This window comes from Aegilops tauschii, chromosome 2, assembly GCF_002575655.3.
Source record: "Aegilops tauschii subsp. strangulata cultivar AL8/78 chromosome 2, Aet v6.0, whole genome shotgun sequence".
Taxonomy (NCBI): Eukaryota; Viridiplantae; Streptophyta; class Magnoliopsida; order Poales; family Poaceae; genus Aegilops; species Aegilops tauschii.
The window spans coordinates 645,419,339-645,433,750 of NC_053036.3; the positions used below are offsets into that span (position 1 = coordinate 645,419,339).

General features: G+C 46.5%; 1 non-coding gene and 1 pseudogene across 1 annotated transcript; both read right to left on the bottom strand.

The window, feature by feature from the left end:
* Window positions 1-5,501: 5,501 nt before the first annotated feature.
* On the bottom strand, window positions 5,502-5,640 carry LOC120975126 (small nucleolar RNA Z247). The gene has a single exon (XR_005770963.1). It is a non-coding gene; the product is annotated as a small nucleolar RNA Z247 (small nucleolar RNA).
* Window positions 5,641-8,431: 2,791 nt separating this feature from the next.
* Window positions 8,432-9,707, bottom strand: LOC109747446 (cationic peroxidase SPC4-like; annotated as a pseudogene).
* Window positions 9,708-14,412: the final 4,705 nt, after the last annotated feature.

Consider the following 14,412-nt stretch of genomic DNA (forward strand, 5'->3'; position numbering starts at 1 on the left):
CTCTGTTCTTATGAACTTAATACTCTAGGTGCATGCTGGATAGCGGTCGATGTGTGGAGTAATAGTAGTAGATGCAAAATCGTTTCGGTCTACTTGCCGCGGACGTGATGCCTATATACATGATCATGCCTAGATATTCTCATAACTATGCGCTTTTCTATCAGTTGCTCGACAGTAATTTGTTCACCCACCATAATACTTATGCTATCTTGAGAGAAGCCACTAGTGAAACCTATGGCCCCCGGGTCTATTTTCCATCATATAAGTTTGCAATCTATTTTACATTGCAATCTTTACTTTCCAATCTATATCATAAAAATACAAAAATATTTATCTTATTATCTCTATCAGATCTCACTTCTACAAGTGGCCGTAAAGGGATTGACAACCCTTATCGTGTTGGTTGCAAGGTTCTTACTTGTTTGTGTAGGTACGAGGAGACTTGCGTGCAGTCTCCTACTGGATTGATACCTTGGTTCTCAAAACTGAGGGAAATACTTACGCTACTTTGCTTCATCACCCTTTCCTCTTCAAGGGAAAACCAACGCAGTGCTCAAGCGGTAGCAAGCACCACGAAACCCTATTTCCACCGCCACAACCTTCTGTACCAGTGAGATCCCATCTTGGGGCCTTTTTCCGGCGCTCCGCCGGAGGGGGAATCGATCACGGAGGGCTTCTACATCAACACCATAGCCTCTCCGATGATGTGTGAGTAGTTTAACACAGACCTTCGGGTCCATAGTTATTAGCTAGATGGCTTCTTCTCTCTCTTTGATTCTCAATACCAAGTTCTCCTCGATCCTCTTGGAGATCTATTCAATGTAATACTTTTTTGCGGTGTGTTTGTCGAGATCCGATGAATTGTGAGTTTATGATCAAGATTATCTATGAACAATATTTGATTCTTCTCTGAATTCTTATATGTATGATTTGATATCTTTGCAAGTCTCTTCGAATTATCAGTTTGGTTTGGCCTACTAGATTGATCTTTCTTGCAATGGGAGAAGTGCTTAGCTTTGGGTTCAATCTTGCGGTGTCCTTTCCCAGTTACAGCAGGGGCAGCAAGGCACGTATTGTATTGTTGCCATCAAGGATAAAAAGATGGGTTTATATCATATTGCTTGAGTTTATCCCTCTACATCATGCCATCTTGCCTAATGCGTTACTCTGTTCTTATGAACTTAATAATCTAGATGCATGCTGGATAGCGGTCGGTGTGTGGAGTAATAGTAGTAGATGCAGAATCGTTTCGGTCTACTTGCCGCGGACGTGGTGTCTATATACATGATCATGCCTAGATATTCTCATAACTATGCGCTTTTCTATCAATTGCTCGACAGTAATTTGTTCACCCACCGTAAAATATGCTATCTTGAGAGAAGCCACTAGTGGAACCTATGGCCCCCGGGTCTATCTTCCATCATATAAGTTTCCAATCTATTTTATTTTGCAATATTTACTTTCCAATCTATACCATGAAAATACCAAAAATATTTATCTTATTATCTCTATCAGATCTCACTTTTACAAGTGGCCGTGAAGGGATTGACAACCCCTTTATCGCGTTGGTTGCAAGGTTCTTATTTGTTTGTGCAGGTACGAGGGATTTGCGTGCAGTCTCCTACTGGATTGATACCTTGGTTCTCAAAAATTGAGGGAAATACTTACGCTACTTTGCTGCATCACCCTTTCCTCTTCAAGGGAAAACCAACGCATGCTCAAGAGGTAGCAGGCCTGTTTACAGTATATCCCAAGCTCTTTCGGCAATGACTGAACCCAGATAATTTCTGCAGTAGCATTTGCTAGTGCTTTCTATTCTGCTTCTGTGCTGGATCTAGACACAGTAGCTTGTTTCTTAGCACACCATGAGATTAAATTTGGACGAAAGAACACTGCAAAACCGCCTGTTGAGCGCCTGTCATCAAGGCAACCTGCGCAATCAGAATCAGAAAAAGCACTGACAAGTGTTGACGGTGACTTGGTGAAGGTGAGTCCAACACTGAAAGTGTTCTTGACATATCTAAGAATGCGTTTTGCAGCTGTCAAATGTACTGTAGTGGGTGTGCATGAAGGAACTGACATACTTTCTTCACAGCAAAGGAAATATCAGGCCTAGTCGGAGTTAAATATTGCAGTGCACCAACCATACTTCTATACCTGGTGTTGTCCTCTTGATTCAAGAGTTTTCCTTCTGTTAAGGATAATTTTTCGGAGCTGGACAGAGGTGTTGGGGCTGGCTTGCAACCTTGCAACCCTGCTCTTGTTACAAGATCAGTTGCATACTTTTCTTGGGAAAGCTCATCTCCATTCCTTTTTACCTCAATGCCAAGAAAGTAGTGCAAGTCTCCTAGATCCTTAAGAGCAAACTCAGAGTTCAAATCCTTGAGCAGTGCTGAAATAGCTTCATCAGATGAGCTTGCGATAATAATATCATCAACATATATGAGTACAAATATAGAGATATTTGACTTGTCGAAAATAAACAATGAGGTGTCAGACTTAGAGGGGGCAAACCCAAGTTCTTGAAGCTTTGAACTCAACCGAGAATACCATGCTCTAGGAGCTTGCTTTAGTCCATACAAAGCCTTGTCAAGCTTGCATATGTGGAGGGGTTTTTGTCTGTTTTCAAACCCAGGAGGTTGTTTCATGAACACTTCCTCTTCCAGAACACCATGAAGGAACGTGTTCTGTACATCTAGCTGGCGTAGACTCCATCCTCTGGATACGGCAATAGACAAAACAAGATGAATAGTAACAACCTTTACAACAGGACTAAACGTATCCTCATAGTCTAAACCATACCTTTGCTTGAAACCTTTTGCAACTAGTCTAGCCTTATAACGGTCTATCGTGCCATCAGATTTCTTTTTAATTCTGAAGACCATTTACATTCTATCACATTTTTACCTTTACCTTGACGTGCTGGAACTAAGTGCCAGGTTTTGTTTTTGTGGAGCGCCATGTGCTCATCTTCCATAGCCTTCTGCCGCTTTGGATCGCCTAAGGCTTCTGCAATAGTGTGTGGTATATCTGGTTCATGTGAGACACAAGCAAGTCCAAATTTTTCTAAAGATTTGTAATTTTTGGGTTGAGTTACTCCCCTCTGAAGCCTAATGCGAGGTGGCGAAGCAGCATCCACAGAAGATCCGGCGCCAGTAGCAGCCGCATGCCTGCTGGGTGAGGACGCGCAGGCCAGATCTTCTATGGCCGGCGCGCGTGACGTAGAAGGGGAAGGCGCCGCAGAGGATCCCGATCCCGCATCGGTGGCAGGCTCATGATTGGCCAATGATGGAACCGTCGGGGCAGGATCTGCGGCAGAATCCGCATGGGAGTCTGCGCCCTCATCCCGTCGTTACATGCGCCGCGTGCAGCAGCGAGTGTCGGCGCCGAACCGACCAGGCGTGGGGCCAGGCACGGGGCTAGGCGCGGGCAGCTGGAGGTGGCGCCGTGTGGCGCTGGCGGGTTGACGTGGTGCGGTCGCCTGGCGGTCCACCGAGCCTGACGCGGATCGGCCTGACGCGGTCGGCGCTGATCCCGCGGGGGATAGCATGGCAGACTGGCGCAGGGTGGATCCCGAGGAGGATGCGCCTGGATCCCGAGGCGTGTCTGCTTCGGAGCTGCTGCTGTTTTGTCCAGGGAGCATAAAATGACGATTTTGGCTGATTTCTTCACCCTTTTCTGCACAATTTTTTTCTGTTGCATCACAAAACTCAAGGCCATCATTAGTAAGAGGATTAGACAGCAATTGATCATCAGTGTTTAAAGCATCCCCATTGTCTCAACCGTGAGGTGTGAGGGTAGAAGAAGAATCTCCTTTTGAAGAAGGGCTCCGGCGTTTGGGTGAAGCTTAGCAAAAGGGAAAATAGTTTCATCGATCACAACGTCACGGGAGGTATAGACACCTCCGGTGGATACATCAAGACACTTCACACCCTTATGTTGTGGACTGTAACCCAAGAAAATACATTTTTTGATCGGAACATGAGTTTACGATTGTTGTCTGGCCGAAGATTTGGCCAACACGCACACCCAAACACTCGTAATGATGTGTAGTCTGGTTTTGTGTAAAGGAGACGTTCTACTGGAGATTCATTGTTGATGACCCTACTAGGCAACATGTTTATGAAGTGGACTGCGGTGATAAAAGCCTCATCCCAGAATTTCAAAGGCATGGAGGCAGCAGCGAGCAAGGCCAAGCCGGCCTCAACTATATGCCTATGCTTGTGCTCGGCTGATCCGTTTTGCTGGTGAGCATGGGGGCATGACACGTGGTGTGATATGCCAATTTGTTGGAAGAAGGAGTTGAGATTTCTGTACTCCCCTCCCCAATCAGATTGGAGAGCTAAGATTTTGCAATCAAACTTTCTTTCTACTACTGCTTGAAAGTTGTGGAAAACTTGAAACACATCAGATTTCTTTTTGATGAGATAGATCCAGGTGTACTTGCTATAATCATTAATAAAGCTTACGTAATAGGTGTGTCTACCAACTGAAGTAGGGCCAGGACCCCAAACATCAGAAAATATGAGCTCAAGAGGTTTAGTGGAAATGCTTGTAGACACAGGGTTCGGTAACTGATGACTCTTAGCACACTGACATGAATCACAAACTGTTTCACAATCACGCTCACAACAAACGGGAGCTTATTCTTTTTAAGCAAATGTTCGACTAAGGAAAAAGATGCATGTCCTAATCTATCATGCCACCATGTTGAAGAGACTTTGGTGACACCATAGGCTTGTTTATTCAATCTCCTAAGCTCCGGAATCAACGGGTAAAGCCCTCGAACGCATCTACCTCGATACAGGATTTTCTTCGTGACCTGATCCTTGATCAAAAAGAAAAAGGATGAAACTCAAGGAATACATGGTTGTTATTAATGGCAATGCGATGAACTGAAAGGAGATTTTTCGAAGCACTAGGAACATGCAAATTTTTTCTTAGACGGATATTTCTATGGGGAGTTTTAAGCACTGAATGACCAACGTGGCTAATGCTCATACCTTCTCCGTTGGCAGTGTGAACTTGGTCTTGCCCGCGATACTTCTCACGAACTGTCACCTTTTCTAGCTCACTGGTGATGTGGTCAGTTGCGCCACTATCCACATACCAGTTCGTGTCGATGCCGTAGGAGCCATCTGCTGCGCCTGCGACCTTCTCATCTTGAGACGACTCGCCGTCGTCTTCATAGCGATACCAGCAATCGCGTGCGGTGTGGCCTAGCTTGCCGCAGATTTGGCATCGCGGCGCGTCGGGGTTGGCACGAGGTCTGCCACCACGGCGGCCCTTGTTGTTGTTGTTGAAGGGCCGCCCGCCGCCGCCACCACGAGAGGAGTTGCCGCCGCCGCTGTTTCCGCCTGCTGGCAGCTTGCCCTTGCCGCACGGTGGTCCGCGGTAGCATGAGGAGCCGCCACTGCGGCCGCCGTGGCCGCCATGAGCGACCACGTTTGTAGACAACTTGAAACCCCCACCCGAGGTGTCGTTGTAGAGGGCGAGGCGCTGATCAAAGTTGCTCATCTGAGCATAGAGATCATCGTGGCTGATGGTGTCGGTGCGGGCGTCGTTGGCGGAGACGAGGGGCTGGTACTCCATGTCGAGGCCGGCGGTGATGTAGCAGACGAGCTCATCGTCATCGATGGGCTTTCCAGCGGCCGCGAGCTCATCTGCGAGTGCCCTCATGTGGGCGAAGTAGGCAACAACAAATTGCGTCCCTTTCTGCGCCGTGGAGAGAGCAACTCAGATGTTGTTGACGCGGGCTCGAGATTGCGCGAGAACATGTGGGCAAGAGCTGCCCAGAGCTCGTGCGGCGTGGCGATGGAGGTAACCTGCACGAGGACCTTTTTGGTGAGGGTATTGAGCAAGTATCCGAGTACCTACTGCCCTTCTCTCAACTAGATTGGATGGAGAGGGTTCGGAGTCTGCTCTTCTTTCCCGTCTTTGTCCTTCGTGGTGAGGATCTTGACAGGTTCCGGCATGGTGCCGTCGGCATAGCCGAAGAGGCCAGCTCCCCTCAGCTGCGGTGTCACCTGCGCACGCCATAGGACGTAGTTGGTGCGGGTGAGCTTCTCTGCAACCTGCCCAAGGGAAGCCTGGGCGGCGCTGGAGGAGGACGACATGGCTGGCTATGGGTGTTTTTGCTAGATGTGATGGATAGAGGTGGCTCTGTATACCATGTGAAGAAGCGGAGAACGTCGTACCTCTCTCGAGGCGACGGATTCGTGCTGATAAGCATACAAGTTTGTTGAGATTACATCTTGGGGTCCAAGGAAAGTAGAGATAAGATAAAGATGAAAAGATTACAATCATATACTCTAACAAACCTAGACCGAGACTTATCTCAACATAACCGGTGCGTGGTGCGCCCCTTGGAACCTGACCATCATGTTGTTTAACAGAAAATGATTGTTAACCCCAACAAAAAGACCAAAAGGCATCTCATACACGTTTTTCGTGTAGGTTGTGTTGAATGTACCCACATCACCAAAAAACCTGTACATATTGCATTCGACTGCTTCCGTTAGTCCACATGAGGCTTTTGACCTTACTTGTTCTCTGCCAAAACTTTATATGTCAAACCAGGGTCACGATTGACAATGTCTGCAAACACCTCCAAAGTCTTCCTAACATCATCTTCTGCCCGCTCAGGGCTGATCTTCCCACAAATGTTCCTTAAGAGTCCTCTTCGTGAATGGCACCTTCTGGATCGACCCAAAAAAAACTGCCAATGATGTTGTACACCTTTCCAAGAATCACATTATTCTCCCTTAGCTGGTAGCTGCTTTATCAAATTTAGTGTACACATGAATGTGCTTGTGAGACGGCCCATGCACTTTTTCACCCATCGTCAATGACATAGAGTGGTTGTGGCTTTTTCACGGCGCTCAGTGATGTATCAACTGTTGTCTGCTGCGCGCAACAACCTAATCAAGGCTGGACACTCACATCTGCAGGACCTACTGTTCTCCGTTTCCGGTTTGCCCTGCATGTTTTTTACCACGACAATTGGTCAAACACTTCCCTACGCGCCATAAAATACATTACGGAAATGAAAACTCACCAAGCACCCGCACACAATCTCCTGCATACACTTTGTCCTCTCCGCGTTCAATCTGCTTTTACCATATCTAATAGCAAAGCCTATCTCACACGAATACAGATTGAAGAAGTCGTATGCCTCACCTAACGAATCAAAACTTAGCCCGAATTCGGGCCTTATCACACTCTTCGACGGCTCTTCTGCATACTTGCAAATCGACTGCTCCGTAGAAATAATATGGGAAGGACATGGTGTCCTGTCTGGTGGCACACTACCCAGGCGTAAGCTGTTATCATGGAAACCAAAATTCAAATTTTCTTTCCTAACAATTTTTTCATTGTATGGAACAAGGCTAGCAACATGGTGCCTGTGGTTATTCCTGGGGGGGGGGTTAATATGGGTGCGGAACGAAGTGGTCCAATTTGTTCAGATTAACTATCCAGTTTTTAACTGCTGTTTTTGCTTGAACTACATACTATGAATTAAGCTAAGTTCTTACTGAATATAAGCAACGCACAAATGATGTTCAGTCAGGACAGGAGACATAAAAGATGTAATCCTACAACTCCACGTATTTCATTTCGTACCTTTTTGTCCACCCAGGGGGCCTGCCGATTGACTCTGTCAGTCGACTGCCCAGACCTCGTCGGCGATGAATCATGTCGTCGCCGGACTCCAGCTCGTGTACTATTGTTGCCCTCGACGCCGATTTTTTGACCGCAACCAGAGCCAACATCTGATTCCGCAGGGAGGGCAGCTCCTGGTCCGCTGTTTACTAACAAGGACATAGGGACCGGATCTGGCTGGTCATGGCTATCGGCGAACTCCTCATGCAGGGGGAACCTGAGAATCCAACGGCAACGGCGGCGGCCATGTTGCGTCAGTGAAAACACACTGAAAATTGTTGAAAAACTTAGCAGATTTGGAGTCTCTAACCTGTCAACGACATTGAGGAGGAACTCCATGCGAGCATCATCCATTTTTCCTCGCAAATGGTTACCGGCGCAAAACGAACGCCGCCGCAAGTGCAATGGTAGGGGGCTGGGCACCAGCGCAAATCAGGGTTCGGAAGGGTTTCCAGAATGAACAACAACGTGCTAGATGGACTGGGGGATTTGGTCTGACAGACGGCTCAGCTTTTACCCCAACGTCCTGTTCCTCTGATCTGATCCTAGGCACGGTAAAAACACTAACTTTCTGGTCAACGGACCAGCTACCTCACGCGTCTCCGTTGTCCCACCGCTATGCCGGGGTTCCACATACAATGCACTGTTCCGTCCCGTATTTCACCTCCCGCCTAATTTCCACAATTCGGCGTTAGATGCGTCAGGCCTCTTTTCCCGGATCCCAAGCGCGGAACGGAAGGAGAGGATATCGGGACCAGCTGGGCTCGGGCACCAAATCGCCTTGTCCTCTAGAATACCCTTTTTTTTAGAAGTTTTGGACCCTCTTTTTCTGATGCGTGTCCATAGGCAAGGTGTGAGGTGAAGCCCGGGGTCCAAAAATATCTGAAAGATGACAAAGAATGGAACAGATGAACAAGAGAAGTCTGGACATGATCGTCAATGATGCCCTCTGATCTTTACACATATTTTTACGAATCATTGACACAACATGCCGGTCCTATCTAACATAAACAAGCAAAATTCAAAACTGGGGTAAAACTGTGTTAAAAGTCTCCAAAATCTGATATCTCGATAGAAGTTCCACTAAATGGGGTAATATGTGTCACAACTGTACAACTATAGGGTAAAAAGTGGAATTCACTCTTTCGTGCTCGAAGTCATTGGCGCACTTGTCCTTCAGTATCGTGGCGAACTTGGGGTCGATGGGCGGGTTCGGCCCGAAGCCCGCCTTGAAGCGGTCCTCGAAGAGCGAGCAGTGCGCGACACCGAAGGTGTGCGCGCCGGAGAGGGCCACCAGGTCTGCCACGTTGAGGCCACGGTCCTTGAAGAACTGGATGAGCAGGGGCATTGGAAAGGAGGGCCCCGTCAGCTTGTTGATCAGGGCAGGCGCCGGGACGAGGGCGTCGCGGCGGCCGTGGGCCACGTCGAATCGTGGCCCACCGTCCTTGAAGACCGCTTCGCGGGTGGCAAGCACGGTGATGTCGGCGCAGGACACCTTGTTGTCCTTGCAGGCGGTGTGCACCGTGTTGCGGATGCGCTCGATGAGGTCCAGCGCCACCCGCCGAAGCGTCTTGTTGGGCCCCGCCCTCTGCTCACCGTCGGTTGCGTTAAGGAGAACCGATTCGTCGCAGCCCTGTAACCACAGTATGGTAATGATAAGGGTTATTCAATCATACATAGTACATACATACATAAATACAAGACCTTATGGTTTCATTGAATGAAAGAAACTGGAGAGGACGGCCTCTCTTTGCTAAAAAAAAATACTATTACATACTACATACATACATATTCCTGACGTTGGTACGCACCTGGGTGAAGCAGTCATGGAAGAGGATGCGGATGAGGCCGGGCGCGACGCCCGGAAGGTCTCCGCCACATGGAATGCCACGATTTGATCCAGCTGCGGGCACGCCTTCTTGTAGAAGTCAGGGGACAGACCCCCAGCGGCTGCTGCCGAATGGGCGGCGCAGACCAAGGCCAGCAGTACAATAACGGCTGCTGCTGCCCTCGACGCCATTGCTGAAGCCGAGCTTCCTCTTGCTTGCACCTAGATAGATAGCTATGGCCTATGAGGGAGGGGACGGTCGTGTGGCTTGCACAAGATACCCCCTACTAATACAATTAATATCTATCGGAGGGAGTAGCTTAGAATGATAGTATCAAGAAGATACGAACACAATAAGCACACACCCGATCTATCCGTACTTAGGATGCACACAAATGAACATCAAAGCACACACATAAAAAATCACATCAACAACTAGCAAACTAAGGGCGTCTCCAACACCGACCCACAAATTCCTCCGGTATATGCCCGTTTTTATGTCTGGACGTGGTTCGCGGACATGATACGGGAGGGAACCATCCAACGCTAATTACGAAGTATTCGACTGGGAGGGGAAAAAGCAGGTGAGAACCATGCATGTGGTGAGATATTTGTGGTTTAGTGTTCGGTTGAAAAGAAAGAGAAGAGGGGGACCATGCATGTGCTGTTTTGGAGGAGAGAGAGAAGAGAGGGATATGCATGTGATTGGTAAGTGCATGTCCGGACTCCGGCAAAACTCCCCCATATTTATCTTCAAAATACCGGAATTTGAACGTCTGGACAACTTCGCGGACTGATATAAATCCCCATTGAATTGCTAAAGTGAATAAATATATCCAGTCGGACATATACCGGTATTTGCAGCAATTATCTGTTGACATCGCTAGTGCAACCAGAAGGATTCTACAAACATCGATCGAGTACATATATATGGAACCAACCATTTTGAATGGCACGGCCGTAATTTCTATGGGCATCTCTCGGGGGATGCATGCATGCCTATCTAGCAACGTACCACTTGCAAGACAAAAACAGCAGAAAGTGTGCACCTGCTCCACTGGGCCACTACAGTAGTATATACTATAGTTGTACACTGCGTGCGTTCCTTACCCAAGAAAAAGTCACGGCTCTTCGATCGTCGCCAATCCATCAACAAACATTTAAAGAAACAAGAACCTGTTCTTCCCTGCATGATGCATGCATGTGACTTTTCATTTTTTTTTTGAGGAATGCATGCATGTGATTTGATCCACTGAAACTGATCCTCTGAAATCTAGTACTGTTCCAGTGAAATTACTGTCAGCTAGCCCAGGGCTCATAGCTAGGCCCAAATCAGTGGGCTGGTTTTGTTTGCCAGGCAAAATCAGACGTAAGGGCATCCCAACGCCGACCCCAATTAGCTCCGGCATCAGACAGGGAACCAGTCCCCAGACGCTGATGCGGGAGTCAGCCATCCAACATTACATGTATACATCCGGTCCCAATATTTTTTAAAGCCCCCACACTCAAATAGCTGCATATATAGTCTAGATAATAGTTCAAATGTTCAAATGCAGCAATAGTTCTAATTAAATAAGTTCAACTATTACACTCCAACATTGTTTTCCTTTTTAATCGCCCACAAATACTTAATCAGATCTTCCTTCAGTTGCTCGTGAGTTGCTTGATGCCGAATTTGTTGATGCATTTGAACAAACTCTTCAAATGTGGCCGGATTCTGGTCAGGAAGTTCGATAGGATAACACATATTCTCAAATTGAAGACTTGCGGCAGCATCGTCACTCTCATCCTCGATGATCATGTTGTGCATGATCACACAACAGGTCATCACCTCACACAAGGTTCCCACATCCCATTGTTTAGTTGGTCCATGAACAACTACAAAACGTGCCTGCAGAACTTCAAATGCCCTCTCAACATCCTTTCTAGCAGCTTCTTGTCTTTGGGAAAGTGAGACTTTTTCTGGCAAACTGGGTTAGAGATGGTGTTGAGGTAGCCCACGAAGTATCGATACCGTCAACCATATAGTAGCTCATGTTGTACTCATGCCTATTGATAGTATAGTGGCAAAGAGGAGCTTTTCCTTCAATCATCTTAGCAAACAATGGTGAACGCTGCAACACATTGATGTCATTGTGAAGACCTGGGCATGCCAAAAAAAGCATGTATGCCAAATCCAAACATCATGTGATGCAACTACTTCAAGAATGATGGTGGGCCTCTTAACATGGCCTTGATATTGCCCTTGTAAAGCTTTTGGGCAGTTCTTCCATTTCCAATGCATGCACTCAAGAGATCCGAGCAAACCCGACCATCCTCTTGCTTCCGAGATTGCCAAGAGGCTCTCGGTGTCTGCAACATTTGGTTCTTGAAGGAAATATGCCCTAGAGGCAATAATAAAGTTATTATTTTATTTCCTTATATCATGATAAATGTTTATTATTCATGCTAGAATTGTATTAACCGGAAACTTGATACATGTGTGAATACATAGACAAAACAAAGTGTCCCTAGTATGCCTCTACTAGACCAGCTCGTTAATCAAAGATGGTTAAGTTTCCTGACCATAGACATGTGTTGTCATTTGATGAACGGGATCACATCATTAGGAGAATGATGTGATGGACAAGACCCATCCGTTAGCTTAGCATAATGATCGTTAAGTTTTATTGCTATTGCTTTCTTCATGACTTATACATGTTCCTATGACTATGAGATTATGCAACTCCCGAATACCGGAGGAACACTTAGTGTGCTATAAAACGTCACAACGTAACTGGGTGATTATAAAGATGCTCTACAGGTGTCTCCGATGGTGTTTGTTGAGTTGACATATGATACGTCCATTTTGCATCATGCTTTTATATCGATATTTATTGCATTATGGGCTGTTATTATACATTATGTCACAATACTTATGCCTTTTCTCTCTTATTTTATAAGGTTTAGATGAAGAGGGAGAATGCCGGCAGCTGGAATTCTGGGCTGGAAAAGGAGCAAACATTAGAGACCTACTCTGCATAGCTCCAAAAGTCCTGAAACTTCACGGAGGCACTTTTTGGAATTAATAAAAAATACTGGCGAAAGAATCAACCAGAGAGGCCCCACACCCTGTCCACGAGGGTGGGGGCGCACCCTACCCCCTGGGCGCGCCCCCTGTCTGGTGGGCCCCCTGACAGGCCTCCGGTGCCCATCTTCTGCTATATGAAGTCTTCCGTCCGAGAAAAAATGAGGAGGAAGCTTTCGGGACGAAGCGCCGCCGTCTCGAGGCGGAACCTTGGCGGAACAAATCTAGGGCTCCGGCGGAGCTGTTCTGCCGGGGAAACATCCCTCCGGGAGGGGGAAATCATGACCATCGATCCTCTCCTCGGGAGGGGGTCAATCTCTATCAACATCATCACCAGCACCATCTCCTCTCAAACCCTTGTTCATCTCTTGTATCCGATCTTTGTCTCAAAGCCTCAGATTGGTACCTGTGGGTTGCTAGTAGTGTTGATTACTCCTTGTAGTTGATGCTAGTTGGTTTATTCGGTGGAAGATTATATGTTCAGATCCTTAATGCATATTAATACCCCTCCGATTATGAACATGAATATGATTTGTGAGTAGTTACGTTTGTTCCTGAGGACATGGGAGAAGTCTTGCTATAAGTAGTCGTGTGAATTTGGTATTCGTTCGATATTTTGATGAGATGTATGTTGTCTCTCCTCTAGTGGTGTTATGTGAACGTCGACTACATGACACTTCACCATTATTTGGGCCTAGAGGAAGGCATTGGGAAGTAATAAGTAGATGATGGGTTGCTAGAGTGACAGAAGCTTAAACCCTAGTTTATGCGTTGCTTCATAAGGGGCTGATTTGGATCCATATGTTTCGTGCTATGGTTAGGTTTATCTTAATACTTCTTTTGTAGTTGCGGATGCTTGCAATAGGGGTTAATCATAAGTGGGATGCTTGTCCAAGGAAGGGCAGCACCCAAGCACCGGTCCACCCACATATGAAATTATCAAAGTAACGAACGCGAATCATATGAGCGTGATGAAAACTAGCTTGACGATAATTCCCATGTGTCCTCGGGAGCATTTTCCTTTATATAAGAGTTTGTCCAGGCTTGTACTTTGCTACAAAAAGGATTGGGCCACCTTGCTGCACCTTGTTTACTTTTTTTCCTTTTTACCCGTTACAAATTACCTTATCACAAAACTATCTGTTACCGATAATTTCGGTGTTTGTAGAGAATACCTTACTGAAAACTGCTTGGCATTTCCTTCTGCTCCTCGTTCGGTTCGACACTTTTACTTATCGAAAGGACTATGATAGATCCCCTATACTTGTGGGTCATCAAGACTCTTTTCTAGCGCCGTTGCCGGGGAGTGACGCGCCTTTGGTAAGTGGAAATTGGTAAGGAAAAATTTATATACTGTGCTGAAATTTACTGTCACTTGTTACCATGGAAAGTAATCATTTGAGGGGCTTGTTCGGGGTATCTTCACCCCGACCAGTAGAGCAAAGAGTTGCTCCTCAACCTACTGGACCTATTGAAAATGGTTACTTTGAAATTCCTTCGGGTTTGTAAGAGAAACTGCTAGCTAATCCTTTTACTGGAGATGGAATCTTACATCCCGATTTGCACCTAATCTATGTGGATGAAGTTTGTGGATTATTTAAACTTGCAGGTATGCCCGAGGATGTTATCGAGAAGAAGGTCTTCCCTTTATCTTTGAAGGGAAAGACATTGACATGGTTTAGGCTATGTGATGATATGGGATCATGTAACTACAACCGATTGAAATTGGAATTTCATCAGAAGTTTTATCCTATGCATCTTGTTCATCGTGATCGTAATTATTTATATAATTTTTGGCCTCGCGAAGGAGAAAGCATCACTCAAGCTTGGGGGAGGCTTAAGTCAATGTTATATT